A 22,703-nucleotide genomic window follows, 5' to 3' on the forward strand; every position below is an offset into this window, starting at 1 on the left:
ATTGGACTTTTTTTGCTATTTTAAAAAATTTTTTATTTATTTTAAAATTAATTTATTTAGTTTAATTGGAGGCTAATTACCTTACAGTATTGTAGTGGTTTTTGCCAAACATTGACATGAATCAGCAACGGGCACATATGTGTTCCCCATCCAGAACCCCCCTCCCACCTCCCTCCCCATCCCATCCTGCAGGGTTATACCAGTGCACCAGGCCTGAGCACCCTGTCTCATGCATCGAATCTGCATCGGTGATCCGCTTCACATATGATAATATACACGTTTCAACACTACCCTCTCAAATCATCCCATCCTTGCCTTCTCCCACAGAGTCCAAAAGACCGTTCTTTACATCTGTGTCTCTTTTGCTGTCTTGCATATAGAGTCATCATTACCATCTTTCTAAATTCCATATATGTGTGTTAGTATACTGTATTGATGTTTTTCTTTCTGACTTACTTCACTCTGTATAATAGGCGCCAGTTTAATCCACCTCATTAGAACTAATTTAAATGCATTCTTTTTAATTGCTGAGTAATATTTTGCATATTCCATTGTGTATATGTACCACAGCTTTCTTATCTGGTGACCAGGAGGAGAAGAGGGGGAATCAAAAGGGAAGAGAGCAATCTAGCCAGTAATCAGTTCCCTATGTGCTCTCCACAGCCTGGAACACCCAGAAAGGTTCGCAGAGTTACAAACAGAAGAGAAGAGGGAGGAAGGAGATAGAGGTGACCAGGAGGAGAAGACGGGAAGTCAAAAGGAGAGAGACAGATCTAGCCAGTAGTCAGTTTCCTAAGTGTTCTTCATAGCCCAGAATACCCAAAGAGATTCACAGAGTTGGGTAAAGAAGAGAATCGGGAGGGAGGAGATAGAGGTGACCTGGGGGAGAAAAAGGAGAGTCAAAGAGGGAGAGGGCAATCAAGCCAGCAATCACACTCCTAAATAAAAATGGGTACTGAAGATTGGATTCTTAAAGGTACAAAATTGACAACAAATACCAAAAAGCAAAGATTAAAAATATAGAGTAGAGGTTAGACTCTCAAAAATACAATATTAAAAAAAAATCACAAAAATTATAAAAAATATATATATGAGATTTGCTTTAAAAATAGGGTCATTTTGGCAAGGTAATAGTAGGTTATAAAAATGAAAATTAAAGGAGTAATAAAGGACTTAAATTTTTTTTAAATTTGAAAAGTGATAATAGTAAAATATATCTAGGAATTTTTCTGGAGCCGTTGTGGGCAGTGTGGGGTCAGTTCAGTTGCAGATAGTTCCTTGTTCCAGCTTATACTTCTCAAGGACTATAGGCCCCTTCCAATGTAGTTGGTGCTAACTACAGGGTTTTTATCTATTGCACCTGTCACTTCCAAAGCAGTTCCCTCTGTTTATTTAGGCTTCTTCTGTTTGCAAGTCTCTTTAGTGTCTAATTTCTGCCCTGACACAAGGGGGCAGAGGTGGTCATTTATTTAGGCTCACTTGTTCAGTTGTGCTGTGGGGAGGGAGGAACTCTGCAAACAAACATCACTGGCTTGTGTGAGGAGTACTCGCAATGTCTGGGCCACACTGCATTTGCCCCTGCTCAGTGTGTGTGCTTTCCCGGTCTATACTGCTCAGGCTCCAGGTTGCTCTGCAGGGGAACTGTCTAAAGTGGGCCCTGGGTTGCTTGCACTTCCCAGGTCTAAGCTGCTCAGGTTCAGGTTCTCAGGTAGTCCACAAAGGCACAGACTTGGTTGGGCCTGCGTTTTGTGCCCTTCCCAGGTCTGAGCAGCTCAGGCAACCAGGTGCTTGGCGAGCGCACTCTCCCCAGGTGGTACGGTGCCTCTTATCACCTCCCCCATCCCAGCCGCTTGGTTTCCTGGGTGCTCAGCGGGAGCGCCATCTCAGGTGTGCCCTGTATCTCCTCTGGGGAGCTGATCTCTGACTGTGACCCTCCTCGTGGATGTCAACCATCCAGGATCCCAGGAAGACTTGGCTAGCAACTGGGGGCCTGCTCACAGTTTGGTGGAGGATGCTGTCTCTGGAGCCAAGATGTTCCTCTCTCTCTGGCTCTGGCTGTCGCCTGCCTGCCTCTCTGCCTCTGGTGGGGGATGGGCCGGTCTGTAACCGGCTAGCTCTCCTCTGGTATTCACTCAGTCCTTTGTTCTGTGAGCGGCCTGGCCGTGCCTTAGATTAGAGCTTTTTGCGGGAAAGTTCTCTCTTTCTCTCTGTTTCTTCTTTTTTTTTCTCTTTGGCTATCCCACAGTTTGAGTTGCTATCTCACATTAGCTCCCTCAGATTGTCCTCAGGCCATTCTGGCCCCGTCCTTACCCTAAGCAATGCAGCCCGCACCTCCCTGTTCAGCCCCTGCTTGCTGGTGGCAGACGTGAGAGTCTGGGCTACTTCTCCGCTGGGAGTTGCAGTTAGGAGCGTAATATGTGGGTTTTATTTATTTATTTTTTCCTCCCAATTATGTTGCCCTCTGAGATTCCAAAACTCCCCACAGACCTGCCGATGAGAGGATTTCCTGGTGTTTGGGAACTTCTCCTCTTTCACAAGTCCCTCCCCAGGATGGATCTCCATCGCTAACTCTTTTGTCTCTCTTTTTAGCTTCTATATTTTGTCCTACCTCCTTTCGAAGACAATGGGCTGCCTTTCTGGGTGCCTGGTGTCCTCTGCCAGCATTAAGGAGTTGTTTTGTGGAATTTGCTCAGTGTTCAAATGATCTTTCGATGAATTTGTCGGGAAGAAAGTGGTCTCCTCATCTTATTCCTCCGCCATCTTAGGACCCCCTCCAAATTTGGACTTTTAATGGCAAAAAGAAAGTCTGACTTGACTAGTTGGTTTGACTGTTGGGACCGACTTTGCCGAAGAGATTTTGTTAATTGCAGATAGGTTTTGTTAATTGAATGGGCTAAACCTGCAACTCCACATATATTTTAAAATATTTAAATCTTACACATAATATGTAAGATATGAGAAATTGTATCTTTGTAACTATTACATTTGAGATTAAAATTTAGATTCAACTTAAGATTTGAGGAGGTATATAAATTTTTTGAAATTGTGGTGTCAAGTAAGTTGACTAAGAATATCTTTTAGGTACATTGGAAAGTAAAGCTTCAAGTTTAATATCCTATAATAATTTTTTTTCAGAGCCTCTGTTTGAGTTTCCTGAGCCATACAACAAATCCCTGTTGGCTATCTGCTTTACATATGGTAACGATTCACAGGGTCGCAAAGAGTCGGACACGACTGAGCAACTCAACTGAACTGAACTGAATGTAAGTTTCCATGTTACTCTTTCCATACATCTCACCCTCTCCTCCCCTCTCCCCATGTCCATAAGTCTATTCTCTATGTTTGTTTCTCCATTGCTGCTCTGTAAATAAATTCTCCAGTACCATTTTTCTAGATTCCATATATGTGCATCAGAATATGATATTTGTCTTTCTCTTTCTGCCTTACTTCTTCTGTATAATAGGTTCTAGGTTCATCCACCTCATTAGGACTGACTCAAATGCATTCTTTTTTATGGCTGAATAATATTCCATTGTGTATATGTACCACAACTTCTTTAGCCATTCATCTGTCGATGGACATCTAGGTTGCTTCCCAGTTCTAGCTATTGTAAATAGTGCTTCTATGAACAATGGGAATTGTTCAATTTTGGTTTCCTCAGGATATATGCCTAGGAGTGGAATTGCTGGGTCATATGGTGGTTTTATTCCTAGTTTCTTAAGGTATCTCCATACCATCTTCCAAAGTGGCTGTATCAATTTACATTCCCACCAATAGTGCAAGAGCATTCCCTTTTCTTCACGCCCTCTCCAGCATTTATTGTTTGTAGACTTTTTGATGATGGCCATTCTGCCCAGTGTGAGGTGATAATCTCATTGTAGTTTTGATTTGCATTTCTCTTATAACGAGAGATGTTGAGCATCTTTTCATGTGTTTGTTAGCCATCTGTATGTCTTCTTTGGAGAAATGTCTGTTTAGGTCTTTTCCCTACTCTTTGATTGTGTTGTTTTTCTGAGTTGTATGAGCTGCTTGTATATTTTGGAAATTAATCCTTTGTCAGTTGTTTCATTTGCTATTATTTTCTCCCATTCTTAGGGTTGTCTTTTCACCTTGCTTATAGCGTTCTTGGACATCCCTGGTGGTCCAGTGGCTAAGAATCTGCCTTGCAAGGCAGGAGACGAGGGTTTGATCCCTAGTCAAGGAACTAAGATCCCACATGCCATGGAGCAACTAAGCCTGTGTGCAGCAACTACTGAGCTGGCACACCACAAAGAATCCATCCTCCACAAGATATAAGCATCTGAATGCAGAGTTCCAAAGAATAGCAAGGAGAGATAAGAAAGCCTTTCTCAGTGATCAATGCAAAGAAATAAAGGAAAACAAGAGAATGGGAAAGACTAGAGATCTCTTTAAGAAAATTAGAGATACCAAGGGAACACTTCATGCAAAGATGGGCTCGATAAAGGACAGAAATGGTATGGACCTAACAGAAGCAGAAGATATTAAGAAGAGGTGGCAAGAATACACAGAAGAACTGTACAAAAAAGATCTTCATAACCCAGATAATCACGATGGTGTGATCACTCACCTAGAGCCAGACATCCTGGAATGTGAAGTCAACTTGGCCTTAGAAAGCATCACTACAAACAAAGCTAGTGGAGGTGATGGAATTCCAGTTGAGCTATTTCAAATCCTGAAAGATATGCTGTGAAAGTGCTGCACTCAATATGCCAACAAATTTGGAAAACTCAGCAGTGGCCACAGGACTGGAAAAGGTCAGTTTTCATTTCAATCCCAAAGAAAGGCAATGCCAAAGAATGCTTAAGCTACTGCACAATTGCACTCATCTCACACGCTAGTAAAGTAATGCTCAAAATTCTCCAAGCCAGGCTTCAGCAATACGTGAACCATGAACTTCCTGATGTTCAAGCTGGTTTTCGAAAAGGCGGAGGAACCAGAGATCAAATTGCCAACATCCGCTGGATCATGGAAAAAGCAAGAGAGTTCCAGGAAAACATCTATTTCTGCTTTATTGACTATCGCAAAGCCTTTGACTGTGTGGATCACAATAAACTGGAAAATTCTGAAAGAGATGGGAATACCAGACCACCTGACCTGCCTCTTGAGAAATCTGTATGCAGGTCAGGAAGCAACAGTTAGAACTGGACATGGAACAACAGACTGGTTCCAAATAGGAAAAGGAGTACGTCAAGGCTGTATATTGTCACCCTGCTTATTTAACTTCTATGCAGAGTGCATCATGAGAAATGCTGGGCCAGAAGAAGCACAAGCTGGAATCAAGATTGCTGGGAGAAATATCCATAACCTCAGATATGCAGATGACACCACCCTTATGGCAGAGAGTGAAGAGGAGCTAAAAAGCCTCTTGATGAAAGTGAAAGAGGAGAGTGAAAAAGTTGGCTTAAAGCTCAACATTCAGAAAACGAAGATCATGGCATCCGGTCCCATCACTTCATGGGAAATAGACGGGGAAACAGTGGAAACAGTGTCTGACTTTATTTTTGGGGGCTCCAAAATCACTGCAGATGGTGACTGCAGCCATGAAATTAAAAGACGCTTACTCCTTGGAAGGAAAGTTATGACCAAGCTCGATGGCATATTAAAAAGCAGAGACATTACTTTGCCAACAAAGGTCCGTCTAGTCAAGGCTATGGTTTTGCCAGTGGTCATGTATGGATGTGAGAGTTGGACTGTGAAGAAAAAAGCTGAATGCTGAAGAATTGATGCTTTTGAACTGTGGTGTTGGAGAATATTCTTGAGAGTCCCTTGGACTGAAAGGAGACCAACCAGTCTATTCTAAAGGAGATCAGTCCTGGGTGTTCATTGGAAGGAATGATGCTAAAGCTGAAACTCCAGTACTTTGGCCACCTCATGTGAAGAGTTGACTCATTGGAAAAGACTCTGATGCTAGGAGGGATTGGGGGCAAGAGGAGAAGGAGATGAGAGAGGATGAGATGGCTGGATGGCATCACCGACTCAATGGATGCGAGTTTGAGTGAACTCCGGGAGTTGGTGATGGACTGAGAGGCCTGGCGTGCTGCAATTCATGGGGTCACAAAGAGTCGGACATGACTGAGTGACTGAACTGAACTGAACTGATAGCGTTCTTTGCTGTGCAAAAGCTTTTAAGTTTAATCAGGTCCCACTTGTTTACTTTTGTTTTTATTTCCATTACTCCAGGAGGTGGGTCATAAAGGATCTTGCTTTGATTTATGTCATTGAGTGTTCAGCCTATGTTTTCTTCTAAGAGTTTTATAGTTTCTGGTCTTATATTTAGGTCTTTAATCCATTTTGAGTTTATCTTTGTGTATGGTGTTAGAAAATGTTCTAATTTCATTCTTTTACATGTAGCTGTCCAGTTTTCCCAGCACCATTTACTGAAGAGGCCGTCTTTGCCCCATTGTATATTCTTGTCTCCTTTGTCAAAAATAAGGTACCCATAGGTGCATGGGTTTGTTTCTGGGCTTTCTTGTTTATTTCTGGGCTTTCTCAAGACAAGGCAGAACAGTCTTGAGGAAGAAGAATGGAGCTGGAAAAATCAACCTTCCTAACTTCAGATTATACTACAAAGCTACAGTCATCAAACAATATGGTACTGGCACAAAAACAGAAATATAGACCAATGGAACAAGATAGAAAGCCCAGAAATATCCTGTAATAATTTTAAAACAATAAAATTATGCCTTTTTTTTTTTTTTTGCTGTGTGGTGAGTGGGATCTTATTTCCCAGACCAGGGATCGAACCCACATCCCCTGCATTTGCAGTGCAGAGTCAACCACTGGACCATCAAGGAAGTCCCCCAAATTATGCTTTGAATAATAGGGCTTGAGTATTTTCAGAGACCATAAAGAAGACCCCTTCAACTCAACAAAGAGAAAACTAGGGTGCAGAAAATTCCAGGACTAGCCCACACCCATACTCTATTTCTCCTAATTTGTAAGAGTACGGCCTATTACATTCCTTATAAAAGGTGGAGAAATAGCATTAGCATTTCACAAATGATGATACAAGAGAGCATGTATATACTATAAAATGCAGAAAGCACACCTGTATACAACTCTACTCTGTTGTAAGTTTAGCCTAATGATGATAAAATATGTATAGTAAACATTAGTTATTGAATTTAATTAACAGTATTTTTTCTTACCTTCTTAACATTTAGAAGGGCTTTTAAAAGTTCTTTTTTATAGAGCAGTTCTTTTAAACTGCCATCTAGGGAGCTATGGATTGATTTTTCTTTTTCTTTAGATGATTTTCCCTTTGGCAAATGAAGTTATTCCAAATTGTTACAAATATCATTAGTTTATCAACTAGCCATCAAAATACACTGTAGAAAAAAGAAACTTAGTCTCAGGAAATAGGAGTCCTGGACCCTAGTCTCAGATCTGTCACTAGTTTGTTGTGTCACCTTAGGCATCAGTGAATGTATGCATGTGTGTGTGTGTGGTGGCGGGGAGTGGGTGTGATTAGATGTCAGGGTGTTGAATAGGTTTCCATCTGAGGACCAATTCTAATTGATGACAATTTCCTAGAATTTTGGATAGAGTAGGATTCTAGTGTTACTTTTGGCATTGGTGGGAAGGGTTGTTATGATGGGTTTAAAGTATCTATTATGGCATTGATAAGGGATGTTATGTATCAATCAACCAAAATGATAAAAAGAATTATGTTTCAGGATTTTGTTTTCTGGCTCTTGGGGTGTGTATATGTGTGTTTTCTCCCTCTAAACAGAACTTCATTAAACACAATAAAAAGTTAAGAACAGTCATATTTCTTTAATTAGTGTTAGAGGGGTGTCCACTAAGAGTTTTTGAAAACAAGTGGCAAGATCATCTCACCATTGCCCTAGATTTACAGCTTACAGGAGATCTACTGATGAGAATTAGAAACGCATTTAAAGGGATTTGAAGGAAGGCCAATGAGGTTGTCATTTGGGAGATAATTCACTTGCAAATGGAGCCTCTTAGGAAAAAACATCTTGATTGAGTCACCATTTCTATTGTTTGTCCCATTCTATAGGAATAATATTCTCTTGTTGACAGGCTCATTACTATGACATTCACATACATCTCACATATAATATTATGTCCAGTTTATGCTGCATAATAGATATTTTGTGACTCACTTACCCCATGGTATGCAATTCTGGTACCAAAGTATCTGGGAAGTGAACTTAGTACTGATCAGAAGATGAGTATGAAATTATGGTACTAGAAGCAAAGTGTGTTGAAGAAGCATTAAAAAAGCTCAAATGGTATACTGAACTCTTGTCTTAAAGGGAAATGTGTTGTAAATTAATAGGGGACTTGTTTTCCATTTTTTCTTAGAATACTGTGTAGCCCATCTATGACTATTTTGATTAAATCATATTCCCCTGAGTCATAAATTTGGTGTTTGTGGAACTTGAGAAGGATAACATCAGGGCTGAAAATGTTGGTGAAACCCTGATTCATTGGGAGACTGTACTGTAGCTAGTGGGTGGGTGCTGCATGACACAGAATTCCAAGAATTTCATCATGAAGAGGAGATAAGAAAGACAATTTTCAATTATGAAGATTTCAAAATGGAAGCAACAGACTAGTATGTTAGTCTCTTCTTTTCTCCTTTTTATGGAATGTGAAAAATTATGGTAAACGTGAGGCTGAACTAGGAATGTGTAGTGTGTGGGGATTGTTATCTATATAAACTCATCAAAGATGGGTCTTTGGGTCTGCAGTTGAGATGCTACATTGTATACTATGCTTTACAGACTCTTAGGAGCCCAGGTTGAAAGGGGGAATCAAAATGATGGAATAACATTAAGCTAGGATCCTAAAATCCATTGTGGCAAAGACTGCTGATTCCTCTTCACTAGCCATTCTCTCCATTATTTTTAGTAATAGTAACCTCCTCCAGCCAGTTTTCAAGGAGCAGGTATTTCACCAGCTAGAGAACACATGTGAATCAAGATATGGCAATGTAAATAAGTTTAAGCCAATGGGATGAGAGCAGATATATGAGTACTTTTGAAATTGTCTCCTTATATACCACCCGTTTGCTTTGAGTTGTCTCTTCTTCCTTGTCTGCTAGCTAGGAAATGGTGACAGTTGAAACAGTTATGAAACCATGTGTCACCAATGTAGGGCCACCCTGCAATTTCTAGACTGCCTTTTGGGAAAGTAGTGAACTTCATTCTTATTATAAGCCAGTGTTTGGGGGCTTTTTGTTATAGCAGCTAGCTAATACAGAAAATGGTACCCAGAAGTGAGCTTCAATGTAAAAATAACTAAAATGATGCTCAGTTGTCTGGCAGTGGTTTGCAGACCAACAGAAAGTACAGGTTCTCATGCTGCTGACTGTAGGCTGTTGAAAATTATTTGGTAAAATTTCATCTCTAGTAACTTGAAAGACAGATGACATGCTTACTGAATCTGTTGGTATAGGGTAAATACATGGAAAAACATAACTGTTTGATGTTTCCTGGCTTTTTCCTTCTTTGTATGAAATGTTCCCTTGGTATCTCTAATTTTCTTGAAGAGATCTCTAGTCTTTCCCATTCTGTTCTTTTCCTCTATTTCTTTGCATTGATCGCTGAAGAAGGCTTTCTTATCTCTTCTTGCTATTCTCTGGAACTCTGCATTCAGATGCTTATATCTTTCCTTTTCTCCTTTGCTTTTCACCTCTCTTCTTTTCACAGCTATTTGTAAGGCCTCCCCAGACAGCCATTTTGCTTTTTTGCATTTCTTTTCCATGGGGATGGTCTTGATCCCTGTCTCCTGTACAATGTCGTGAACCTCATTCCATAGTTCATCAGGCATTCTATCTATCAGATCTAGACCCTTAAATCTATTTCTCACTTCCACTGTATAATCATAAGGGATTTGATTTAGGTCATATCTGAATAGTCTAGCGGTTTCCCCTACTTTCTTCAGTTTAAGTCTGAATTTGGTAATAAGGAGTTCATGATCTGAGTCACAGTCAGCTCCTGGTCTTGTTTTTGTTGACTGTATAGAGCTTCTCCATCTTTGGCTGCAAAGAATATAATCAATCTGATTTTGGTGTTGACCATCTGGTGATGTCCATGTGTAGAGTCTTCTCTTGTGTTGTTGGAAGAGGGTGTTTGCTATGACCAGTGCATTTTCTTGGCAAAACTCTATTAGTGTTTCCCCTGCTTCATTTCACATTCCAAGGCCAAATTTGCCTGTTACTCCAGGTGTTTCTTGACTTCCTACTTTTGCATTCCAGTCCCCTATAATGAAAAGGACACCTTTTTGGGTGTTAGTTCTAAAAGGTCTTGTAGGTCTTCATAGAACCGTTCAACTTCAGCTTCTTCAGCATTACTGGTTGGGGCATAGACTTGGATTACTGTGTTATTGAATGGTTTGCCTTGGAAATGAACAGAGATCATTCTGTCGTTTTTGACATTGCATCCAAGTACTGCATTTCAGACTCTTTTGTTAACCATGATGGCTACTCCATTTCTTCTGAGGGATTCCTGCCCGCAGTAGTAGATGTAATGGCCATCTGAATTAAATTCACCCATTCCAGTCCTTTTTAGTTCGCTGATTCCGAGAATGTCAACGTTCACTCTTGCCATCTCTTGTTTGACCACTTCTAATTTGCCTTGATTCATAGACCTGACATTCCAGGTTCCTATGCAATATTGCTCTTTACAGCATTGGACCTTGCTTCTATCGCCAGTCACATCCACAACTGGGTATTGTTTTTGCCTTGGCTCCATCCCTTCATTCTTTCTGGAGTTATTTCTCTACTGATCTCCAGTAGCATATTGGGCACCTACTGACCTGGGGAGTTCCTCTTTCAGTATCCTATCATTTTGCCTTTTCATACTGTTCATGGGGTTCTCAAGGCAAGAATACTGAAGTGGTTTGCCATTCCCTTCTCCAGTGGACCACATTCTATCAAACCTCTCCACCATGACCCGCCCATCTTGGGTTGTCCTGCAGGCATGGCTTAGTTTCATTGAGTTAGACAAGGCTGTGGTCCTAGTGTGATTAGATCAACTAGTTCTCTGTGAGTATGGTTTCAGTGTGTCTCCCCTCTGATGCCCTCTTGCAACACCTACCATCTCACTTGGGTTTCTCTTACCTTGGACGTGGGGTATCTCTTCACGGCTGCTCCAGCAAAGTGCAGCTGCTGCTCCTTACCTTGGACGAGGGGTATCTCCTCACTGCTGCCCTTCCTGACCTTCTGGTTTTTACAAAAGAGAGATGAAAGTAGACAAAATTTTCCCAGTTTGGAAGCAGAGCTGGGAAGAAACATAAATCTGCCTCTGCCTATGATGTACAAGTTAAATTTGGGGATTTGCCAGGTTGGGAAAAGTCAAGTCTTCTGTAGCAAAGTTCTAAAGGTAAATCTGTATTTTAGAACTTTTCTCACAAATCTGATAAGACACCACATTTAGACTAGGAAACAACTTAGAGGCAAGGATCTTATTAAAGGCTTTGCTTTCCCTCCCAAGTTGACCATTTCAAGTGGCCTTAGGGTAGCAGTCATGAAACTGAGAAAATATAGGGGGCAATAAATAAAACAAAAGTCACTCCACTTAAGATCTGTGCTCTAAGGAGAACTTTAGGAATGGTTATTGCACTTGGAACTTGGCAGGAGCAAGCCCATAAGAGCCTATCACAACTTTGAGGGAATTGTTCTGCCAAAGAAGTCATAGGTCTGGCCTACAAAAGCTTATTTTTCCTAAAGCAGCCCTTCCCTTCCTCCCAAACACGTACATCAGAAAGCTGGACTATTTGCCAACATCTCCTTCTCTGGTTATGGGCCACCATGATGGTGAATGAGAGAAAACTACCTAGAGAACAGTGCCAGTGGCCACAGAGAGTGACTGACAAGGTGGTGCCGTATGTGTGTGTGTGTGTGTGTGTGTGTGTGTGTGTGTGTGAGTTGAATTGAGAGAAGGGGAGGGAGAGAGAGTAATGTGTTAGTTTGCAGGTCCCTGAAAAATCCTGATGGAAAGGACAGGTACCACTCAGAGTCCCAAGACTTTGAGTTGGAGGAAATATAGTGTGAGAATGTGTTCCATATGTATAGAAAGACTGTGTATGAGTATTAGGATGGCCAGAGTTGGTCTATAATAAAACTAATAACTCCTTCCTAGTAGTCTTTCTGTCCTTTTTAGGAAAAAAACCCTCCCACCCAGCTAGGAGTGACACTTCTTTCCCTCCCTTGCAGCAAATTACTGACCAGTTGGCTATGGGCAAAAGAGATACAGGATTTCCATGTCATCTCCTTCAAGGTCAATTCACATGTCCTAGACATCTTTTTTGTCCTGATTCTGATTGGGGAATATTGTTGTGCTTCAGTCACTGAGTCATGTCCAACTCTGCAACCCCATGGGCTGCAGCATGTCAGTCTTTCCTGTCCTTCACTATCTCCCAAGTTTGCGCAAACTCATGTCCATTGAGCCAGTGATGCCACCCAACCATCTCATCCTTTGTCACTCCCTTCTCCTCCTGCCTTCAATCTTTCCCAGCATCACAGTCTTTTCCAATGAATCTGATGCTTGCATCAGGTTGCCAAAGTATTGGAGCTTCAGCATCAGTCCTTCCAATGAATATTCAAGGTTGATTTCCTTTAAAATTGACTGGTTTGATTGGGGAATAAGGGAACACTGAAGCCCTGGTAGAGGATGGTAGAGGGGATCCACCAGAGCTGAATGGATCACATCCGGCCTGCTCTGTGAGAGAGTAAGAAACTTCTGTCTTATTCAGATCACTATATTTTGGGGTTGTAGTGTTTGAGGTATTTTTTCCTTATATTCCTAAGCAACCTTGATGTGCTACTTGTAGTAATAATGGAATGAATGGCTGAGATGTTTCTATTAAGCCCTGAGGAAGCATAACATATTACCACAGGTGCTGGAGAAGACTCTTGAGAGTCCCTTGGACAGCAAGGAGATCAAACCAGTCAACCCTAATGGAAATCAACTCTGAATATTCATTGGAAGAACTGATGCTGAAGCTGAAGCTCCAATATTTGGGCACCTGATGCAGAGCCAACTCATTGAAAAAGACTGTGATGATGGGAAAAATTGAGGGCAGGAAGAGAAGGGAATGACAGAGGATGAGATGGTTGGATGGCATCACTGACTCAATGAACATAAGTTTGAGCAAACTCTGGGAGATTGTGAAGGACAGGGAAGCCTGATGTACTGCAGTCCATGGGGTCACAAAGGGTTGGACACAACTTAGTAACTGAATAGCAAAAGACCTTCAGTGAAGAATTTCTCATTGTTGAGAAATTTCTCATAGTGTTGGGGTTGCTTGCATCTGTCTTAAACAGGGCTAGATAAATAGTGACATGGTTTGGTTTTCAAAATATGTATATTTAGATTGATTACCTTTTTTTTTTCTGGTGAGACTGTCATTAAATGTATTTATATAACTGATCATATCCTAATAAGGCTGGAAGATGTTCTGTACAGTTTCAATATGTTTTTATAGAGTTAATCTTACCTCCATCATTCTTGCTGAAACTCGCTGTAACAGGATAAATTAATGAATTAGTATGATATTCTTTAATAAACAACTACAACAAAATATGGAATGAGACCAGCTAAATAATGGATGCTGTGCAAACTCTACAACAATGGTGATACCATGATAGTATCACTCAGGCTTCTCTCATGGCTCAACCATAAAGAATCTTCCTGCAATGCAGGAGACTCAGGTTCGATCCCTGGGTTGGGAAAATCCCTTGGAGGAGGAAATGGCAGCCCACTCCAGTATTCCTATCTGGGAAATTCCATGGACAGAGGAGCCTAGCGTGCTGTAGTCCATGGGGTTGCAAAAGAGTTGAACAAGACCTAACGACTAAACAACAAAAACAGCAACAAATAGTATCACTCACATAAGGTTATAGAATTAATTTTACCTATTATTTTACATTTGGACAAAATCGCAGATGTATACCTAGCTAATGTTCTTTTTTAGAATAAATTTCAGTTGTATACCACTGAAGCTTAAAATAGAACCCAGATACCTTGGATATCTATAGGATGACCCATTGGCACATTTCATATTGGCAGAGAGATGCTCAAGATAATTACTAGAGGCTATTTTAACTTAGCCCAAATTGTGGTGATCTAATTTGTAGTGCCAGGAGAAATATCAATAACCTCAGATATGCAGATGACACCACCCTTATGGCAGAAAGTGAAGAGGAATTAAAAAACTATACATGACAAACTCACAGCAAACATTACCCTCAATGGTGAAAAATTGAAAGCATTTCCCCTAAAGTCAGGAACAAGACAAGGGTGCGCAGTTTCACCACTAATATTCAACATAGTTTTGGAAGTTTTGCCCACAGCAATCAGCAGAAAAAGAAAGAAAAGGAATCCAAATTGGAAAAGAAGAAGTAAAACTCTCACTGTTTGCAGATGACATGATCCTCTACATAGAAAACCCTAAAGACTCCACCAGAAAATTACTAGAGCTAATCAATGAATATAGTAAAGTTGCAGGATATAAAATCAACACACAGAAATCCCTTGCATTCTTATACATGAATAATGAGAAAATAGAAAGAGAAATTAGGTAAACAGTTCCAGTCACCATTGCAACAAAAAGCATAAAATACTTAGGAATATATCTACCTAAAGAAACTAAAGACCTATATATAGAAAACTATAAAACACTGGTGAAAGAAATCAAAGAGGACACTAATAGATGGAGAAATATACCGTGTTCATGGATCGGAAGAATCAATATAGTGAAAATGAGTATACTACCCAAAGCAACCTGTAGATTCAATGCAACCCCTATCAAGCTACCAATGGTATTTTTCACAGAGCTAGAACAAATAATTTCAAGATTTGTATGGAAATACAAAAAACCTCGAATAGCCAAAGCAATCTTGAGAAAGAAGAATGGAACTGGAGGAATCAATCTGCCTGACTTCAGGTTCTACTACAAAGTCACAGTCATCAAGACAGTATGGTACTAGCACAAAGACAGAAATATAGATCCGTGGAACAAAATAGAAAGCCCAGAGATAAATCCACACACCTATGGACAGCTTATCTTTGACAAAGGAGGCAAGAATATACAATGGATTAAAGACAATCTCTTTAACCAGTGGTGCTGGGAAAACTGGTCAACCACTTGTAAAAGAATGAAACTAGAACACTCTCTAACACCATACACAAAAATAAACTCAAAATGGGTTAAAGATCTAAACATAAGAACAGAAACTATAAAGCTCCTAGAGGAGAACATAGGTAAAATACTCTCTGACATAAATCACAGCAGGATCCTCTATGACCCACCTCCCAGAATATTGGAAATAAAAGCAAAAATAAACAAATGGGACCTATTAAACTCAAAAGCTTCTGCACAACAAAGGAAACTATAAGCAAGGTAAAAAGACAGCCTTCTGAATGGGAGAAAATAATAGCAAATGAAGCAACTGACAAACAACTAATCTCAAAACTATACAAGCAACTCCTGCAGCTCAATTCCAGAAAAATAAACGACCCAATCAAAAAATGGGCCAAAGAACTAAATAGACATTTCTCCAAAGAAGACATACGGATGGCTAACAAACACATGAAAAGATGCTCAACATCACTCATTATCAGAGAAGTGCAAATCAAAACCACAATGAGGTACCATTTTATGCCAGTCAGAATGGCTGCAATCCAAAAGGCTACAAGCAATAAATGCTGGAGAGGGTGTGGAGAAAAGGGAACCCTCTTACACTGTTGGTGGGAATGCAAACTAGGACAGCCACTATAGAGAACAGTGTGGAGATTCCTTAAAAAACTGGAAATAGAATGCCTTATGACCCAGCAATCCCACTGCTGGGCATACACACCAAGGAAACCAGAATTGAAAGAGACACGTGTGCCTCAATGTTCATCACAGTGCTATTTATAATAGCCAAGACATAGAAGCAACCTAGATGTCCATCAGCAGATGAATGGATAAGAAAGCAGTGGTACATATACACAATGGAGTATTACTTAGCCATCAAAGAGAATACATTTGAATCAGTTCTAATGAGGTGGATGAAACTGGAGCCGATTATACAGAGTGAAGTAAGCCAGAAAGGAAAACACCAATACAGTATACTAACACATATATATGGAATTTAGAAAGATGGTAACGATAACCCTGTATGCAAGACAACAAAAGAGACACAGATGTACAGAACAGCCTTTTGGAGTCTGTGGGAGAGGGCAAAGGTGGGATGATTTGGGAGAATGGCATTGAAACATGTATAATATCATATATGAAACGAATCACCAGTCCAGGTTAGATGCATGACACTGGATGCTTGAGGCTGGTGCACTAAGATGACCCAGAGGGATGGTACGGTGAGGGAGGAGGGAGGGGGGTTCAGGATGGGGAACACGGATATACCTGTGGCAGATTCATGTTGATGTATGGCAAAACCAATACAATATTGTAAAGTAATTAACCTCCAATTAAAATAAATAAATTTATATTTAAAAAAACCTCTTGATGAAAGTGAAAGAGGAGGGTGAAAAAGTTGGCTTAAAGCTCAATATTCAAAAAACGAAGATCATGGCCATCTGGTCCCATCACTTCATGGGAAATAGATGGGGAAACAGTGGAAACAGTGACAGACTTTATTTTTTTGGGCTCCAAAATCACTGCAGATGGTGACTGCAGCCATGAAATTAAAAGACGCTTACTCCTTGGAAGGAAAGTTATGACCAACCTGGATAGCATATTGAAAAGCAGAGACATTACTTTGCCAAAAAATGTCCATCTAGTCAAGGCTATAGTTTTTCCAGTAGTCATGTACGGATGTGAGTGTTGGACTGTGAAGAAAGCTGAGCGCCGAAGAATTGATGCTTTTGAACTGTGGTGTTGGTGAAGACTCTTGAGAGTCCCTTGGACTGCAAGGAGATCCAACCAGTCCATCCTAAAGGAGATCAGCCCTGGGTGTTCTTTGGAAGGAATGATGCTGAAGCTGAAACTCCAGTTCTTTGGGCCACCTCATGTGAAGAGTTGACTCATTGGAAAAGACTCTGATGCTGGGAGGGATTGGGGGCAGGAGGAGAAGGGGATGACAGAGGATGAGATGGCTGGATGGCACTGCTGACTCGATGGACATGAGTTTGAGTGAACTCTGGGAGATGGTGATGGACAGGGAGGCCTTGTGTGCTGCGATTCATGGGGTCGCGGAGAGTCGGACACGACTGAGCGACTGAACTGAACTGAATTTGTAGTGTGGTTTTAGTGAGGCAAGGATCTGTCTTAGTTATTCATTGTTAACATATCTGAGATTTTGAATCAAAATATATCTCGCCAGAACCTTGTTTGTGGATGGATGAGCCTTGGTGGGGTAATATGCATTCTTCCACCCAGAAACCCATTGACATTCCCAAGACCAAACTCTATTAGACACGTATCATAGATATACTTTTTATACTGTTCATGGGGTTCTCAAGGCAAGAATACTGAAGTGGTTTGTCATTCCCTTCTCCAGTGGACCACATTCTGTCAGACCTCTCCACCATGACCCTCTTGGGTGGCCCCACACAGCATGGCTTAGTTAGAACTGGACATGGAACAACAGACTGGTTCCAAATAGGAAATATGTTCCAAATATGTCAAGGCTGTATATTGTCACCCTGCTTATTTCACTTCTATGCAGAGTACATCATGAGAAACACTGGGCTGGAAGAAGCACAAGCTGGAATCAGGATTGCTGGGAGAAATATCAATAACCTCAGATATGCAGATGACACCACCTTTATGGCAGAAAGTGAAGAGGAACTAAAAAGCCTCTTGATGAAAGAGGAGTGTGAAAAAGTTGGCTTAAAGCTCAACATTCAGAAAACGAAGATCATGGCACCTGGTCCCATCACTTCATGGCAAATGGAAAGGGAAACAGTGTAAATAGTGTCAGACTTTATTTTTTTGGGCTCCAAAATCACTGCAGATGGTGATTGCAGCCATGAAATTAAAAGACGCTTACTCCTTGGAAGGGAAGTTATGACCAACCTAGATAGCATATTGAAAAGCAGAGATATTACCTCGCCAACAAAGGTCCATCTAGTCAAGGCTATAGTTTTTCCAGTAGTCATGTACGGATGTGAGAGTTGGACTGTGAAGAAAGCTAAGTACCAAAGAACTGATGCTTTTTGAACTGTGGTGTTGGAGAAGACTCTGGAGAGTTCCTTGGACTGCAAGGAGATCCAACCAGTCCATCCTAAAAGAGATCAGTCCTGGGTGTTCATTGGAAGGACTGATGCTGAGGCTGAAACTCCAATATTTTGGCCACCTCATGTGAAGAGTTGACTCATTGGAAAAGACCCTGATGCTGGGAGGGGTTAGGGGCAGGAGGAGAAGGGGATGACAGAGAATGAGATGGCTGGATGGCATCATCAACTCGATGGACATGAGTTTGAGTGAACTCTGGGAGTTGGTGATGGACAGGGAGGCCTGGTGTGCTGCGATTCATGGGGTCGCAAAGAGTTGGACACGACTGAGCGACTGAACAGAACAGAACTGAACTGAAGGGAACATTTCATGCAAGGATGGGCACAATAGAAATGATATGGACCTAACAGAAGCAGAAGATATTAAGAAGAGGTTGCAAGAATACACAGAACTATACAAAAAGATCTTGATGATACAGGTGACCATGATGATGTGATCACTCACCTAGAGCCAGACATCCTGGAATGTGAAGTCAAGTGAGCCTTAGGAAGCTTCACTATGAATAAAACTAGTGGAGGTGATGGAATTCCAGTTGAATTATTTAAAATCCTAGAAGATGATGCTGTGAAAATGCTGCACTCAATATGCCAGCAAATTTGGAAAACTCAGCAGTGGCCACAGGACTGGAAGAGGTCAGTTTTCATTCTAACCCCAAAGAAAAGCAGTGCCAAAGAATGTTCAAACTATGGCACAATTGCACTAATCTCACATGCTAGCAAAGTTATGCTCAAAATTCTCCAAGTGAGGCTTCAACAGTATCTGAACCATGAATTTCCAGATATTCAAGCTGTATTTAGAAAAGGGAGAGGAACCAGAGATCAAATTGCCAACATCTGTTGGATCATTGAAAAAGCAAGAGAGTTCCAGAAAAGCATCTACTTCTGCTTTATTGAATATGCCAAATCCTTTGACTGTGTGGATCACGACAAACTGGAAAAAAAAAATTTTTTTTTAAATAGAAGCATAAGAAACAAATTTTTATTAAAGAGGTTTGACTCCATTTCAAGTTTTGAAATATAATTAAAATTTGAATGTACTATATCTCACTACCCACACAGTAAGTAACTTTTATTTATTTATTTTTTTGGCATACATTTATTTTTATTTTTATTTTACTTTACAATTCTGTATTGGTTTTGCCATACATTGACATGAATCCACCACGGGTGTACATGCGTTCCCAAACATGAACCCCTCCTCCCACCCCCCTCCCCACAACATCTCTCTGGGTCATCCCCGTGTACCAGCCCCAAGCGTGCCGTATCCTGCATCGGACATAGACTGGCGATTCGATTCTTACATGATATTATACATGTTTCAATGCCATTCTCCCAAATCATCTCACCCTCTCCCTCTCCCTCTGAGTCCAAAAGTCTGTTATACACATCTGTGTCTTTTTTGCTGTCCTGCATACAGGGTCATCATTGCTATCTTTCTAAATTCCATATATATGTGTTAGTATACTGTATTGGTGTTTTTCTTTCTGGCTTACTTCACTCTGTATAATTGGCTCCAGTTTCATCCATTTCATCAGAACTGATTCAAATGTATTCTTTTTACTGGCTGAGTAATACTCCATTGTGTATATGTACCACTGCTTTCTTATCCATTCATCTGCTGATGGACATCTAGGTTTCCATGTCCTGGCTATTATAAACAGTGCTGCGATGAACATTGGGGTACATGTGTCTCTTTCAATTCTGGTTTCCTCAGTGTGTATGCCCAGCAGTGGGATTGCTGGGTCATAAGGCAGTTCTATTTGCAATTTTTAAAGGAATCTCCACACTGTTCTCCATAGTGGCTGTACTAGTTTGCATTCCCACCAACAGTGTAGGAGGGTTCCCTTCTCTCCACACCCTCTCCAGCATTTATTGCCTGCAGATTTTTGGATCGCAGACATTCTGACTGGTGTGAAGTGGTACCTCATTGTGGTTTTGATTTGCATTTCTCTAATAATGAGTGATGTTGAGCATCTTTTCATGTGTTTGTTAGCCATCCGTATGTCTTCTTTGGAGAAATGTCTATTTAGTTCTTTGGCCCATTTTTTGATTGGGTCGTCTATTTTTCTGGAATTGAACTGCAGGAGTTGCTTGTATATTTTTGAGATTAGTTGTTTGTCAGTTGCTTCATTTGCTATTATTTTCTCCCATTCGGAAGGCTGTCTTTTCACTTTGCTTATATTTTCCTTTGTTGTGCAGAAGCTTTTAATTTTAATTAGGTCCCATTTGTTTATTTTTGCTTTTATTTCCAGAATTCTGGGAGGTGGATCATAGAGGATCCTGCTGTGGTTTATGTCGGGGAGTGTTTTGCCTATGTTCTCCTCTAGGAGTTTTATAGTTTCTGGTCTTACATTTAGATCTTTAATCCATTTTGAGTTTATCTTTGTGTGCGGTGTTAGAAAGTGATCTAGTTTCATTCTTTTACAAGTGGTTGACCAGTTTTCTCAGCACCACTTGTTAAAGAGATTGTCTTTACTCCATTGTATATTCTTGCCTCCTTTGTCAAAGATAAGGTGTCCATAGGTGTGTGGATTTATCTCTGGGCTTTCTATTTTGTTCCATTGATCTATATTTCTGTCTTTGTGCCAATACCATACTGTCTTGATGACTGTGGCTTTGTAGTAGAGCCTGAAGTCAGGCAAGTTGATTCCCCCAGTTCCATTCTTCTTTCTCAAGATTGCTTTGGCTATTTGAGGTTTTTTGTATTTCCATACAAATCTTGAAATTATTTGTTCTAGTTCTGTGAAAAATATCGCCGGTATCTTGATAGGGATTGCATCGAATTTGTAAATTTCTTTGGGTAGTATACTCAGAGTATTTCGAGAAGAGTTAACACCTATCCTACTCAAACTCTTCCAGAAAATTGCAGAGGAAGGTAAACTTCCAAACTCATTCTATGAGGCCACCATCACCCTAATACCAAAACCTGACAAAGATACTACAAAAAAAGAAAACTACAGGCCAATATCAGTGATGAACATAGATGCAAAAATCCTGAACAAAATTCTAGCAATCAGAATCCAACAACACATTAAAAAGATCATACACCATGACCAAGTGGGCTTTATCCCAGGGATGCAAGGATTCTTCAATATCCGCAAATCAATCAATGTAATTCACCACATTAACAAATTGAAAAATAAAAGCCATATGATTATCTCAATAGATGCAGAGAAGGCCTTTGACAAAATTCAACATCCATTTATGATAAAAACTCTCCAGAAAGCAGGAATAGAAGGAACATACCTCAACATAATAAAAGCTATATATGACAAACCCACAGCAAACATTATCCTCAATGGTGAAAAACTTAAAGCATTTCCCCTAAAGTCAGGAACAAGACAAGGGTGCCCACTTTCACCACTACTATTCAACATAGTTCTCAAAGTTTTGGCCACAGCAATCAGGGCAGAAAAAGAAAGAAAAGGAATCCAAATTGGAAAAGAAGAAGTAAAACTCTCACTGTTTGCAGATGACATGATCCTCTACATAGAAAACCCTAAAGACTCTACCAGAAAATTACTAGAGCTAATTAATGAATATAGTAAAGTTGCAGGATATAAAATCAACACACAGAAATCCCTTGCATTCGTATACACTAATAATGAGAAAGTAGAAGAAGAAATTAAGGAAACAATTCCATTCACCATTGCAACAAAAAGAATAAAATACTTAGGAATATATCTACCTAAAGAAACTAAAGACCTATATATAGAAAACTATAAAACACTGATGAAAGAAATCAAAGAGGACACTAACAGATGGAGAAATATACCATGTTCATGGATCGGAAGAATCAATATAGTCAAACTGGAAAATTTTTAAAGAGATGGGAATACCAACCACCTTACCTGCCTCCTGAGAAAGCTGTATGCAAGTCAAGAAGCAACCACAATACAAAACAACAGACTGTTTCCAAATTGGGAAAGGAGTACATCAAGCCTGTTTATTGTCACCCTTCTTATTTATCTTATATGCAGAGTACATCATGCAAAATTCCAGGCTGGATGAAACACAAGCTGGAATCAAGATAGCAGGGAGAAATATCAATGACCTTAGATACGTAGATGACACCACCCTTATGGCAGAAAGCGAAGAGGAACTAAAAAGCCTGTTGATGAAAGTGAAAGAGGAGAGTGAAAAAGCTGGCTTAAAACTCAACATTCAGAAAACTAAGATCATAGCATCTGGTCCCATCACTTCATAGCATATAGATGGGGAAACAGCAGAAACAGTGTCAGACTTTATGTTTTTGAGCTCCAAAATCACTGCAGATGGTGACTGCAGCCATGAAATTAAAAGACGCTTGCTCCTTGGAAGAAAAGTTATGACCAACCTAGTTAGCATATTAAAAAGCAGAGACAACACTTTGCTGACAAAGGTCTGTCTAGTCAAAACTATGGTTTTTCCAGTAGTCATGTATGGATGTGAGAGTTGGAGTATAAAGAAAGATGAATGCCTAAGAATTGATGC

Source organism: Oryx dammah, unplaced genomic scaffold (assembly GCF_014754425.2).
Source record: "Oryx dammah isolate SB20612 unplaced genomic scaffold, SCBI_Odam_1.1 HiC_scaffold_4, whole genome shotgun sequence".
Classification (NCBI taxonomy): Eukaryota; Metazoa; Chordata; class Mammalia; order Artiodactyla; family Bovidae; genus Oryx; species Oryx dammah.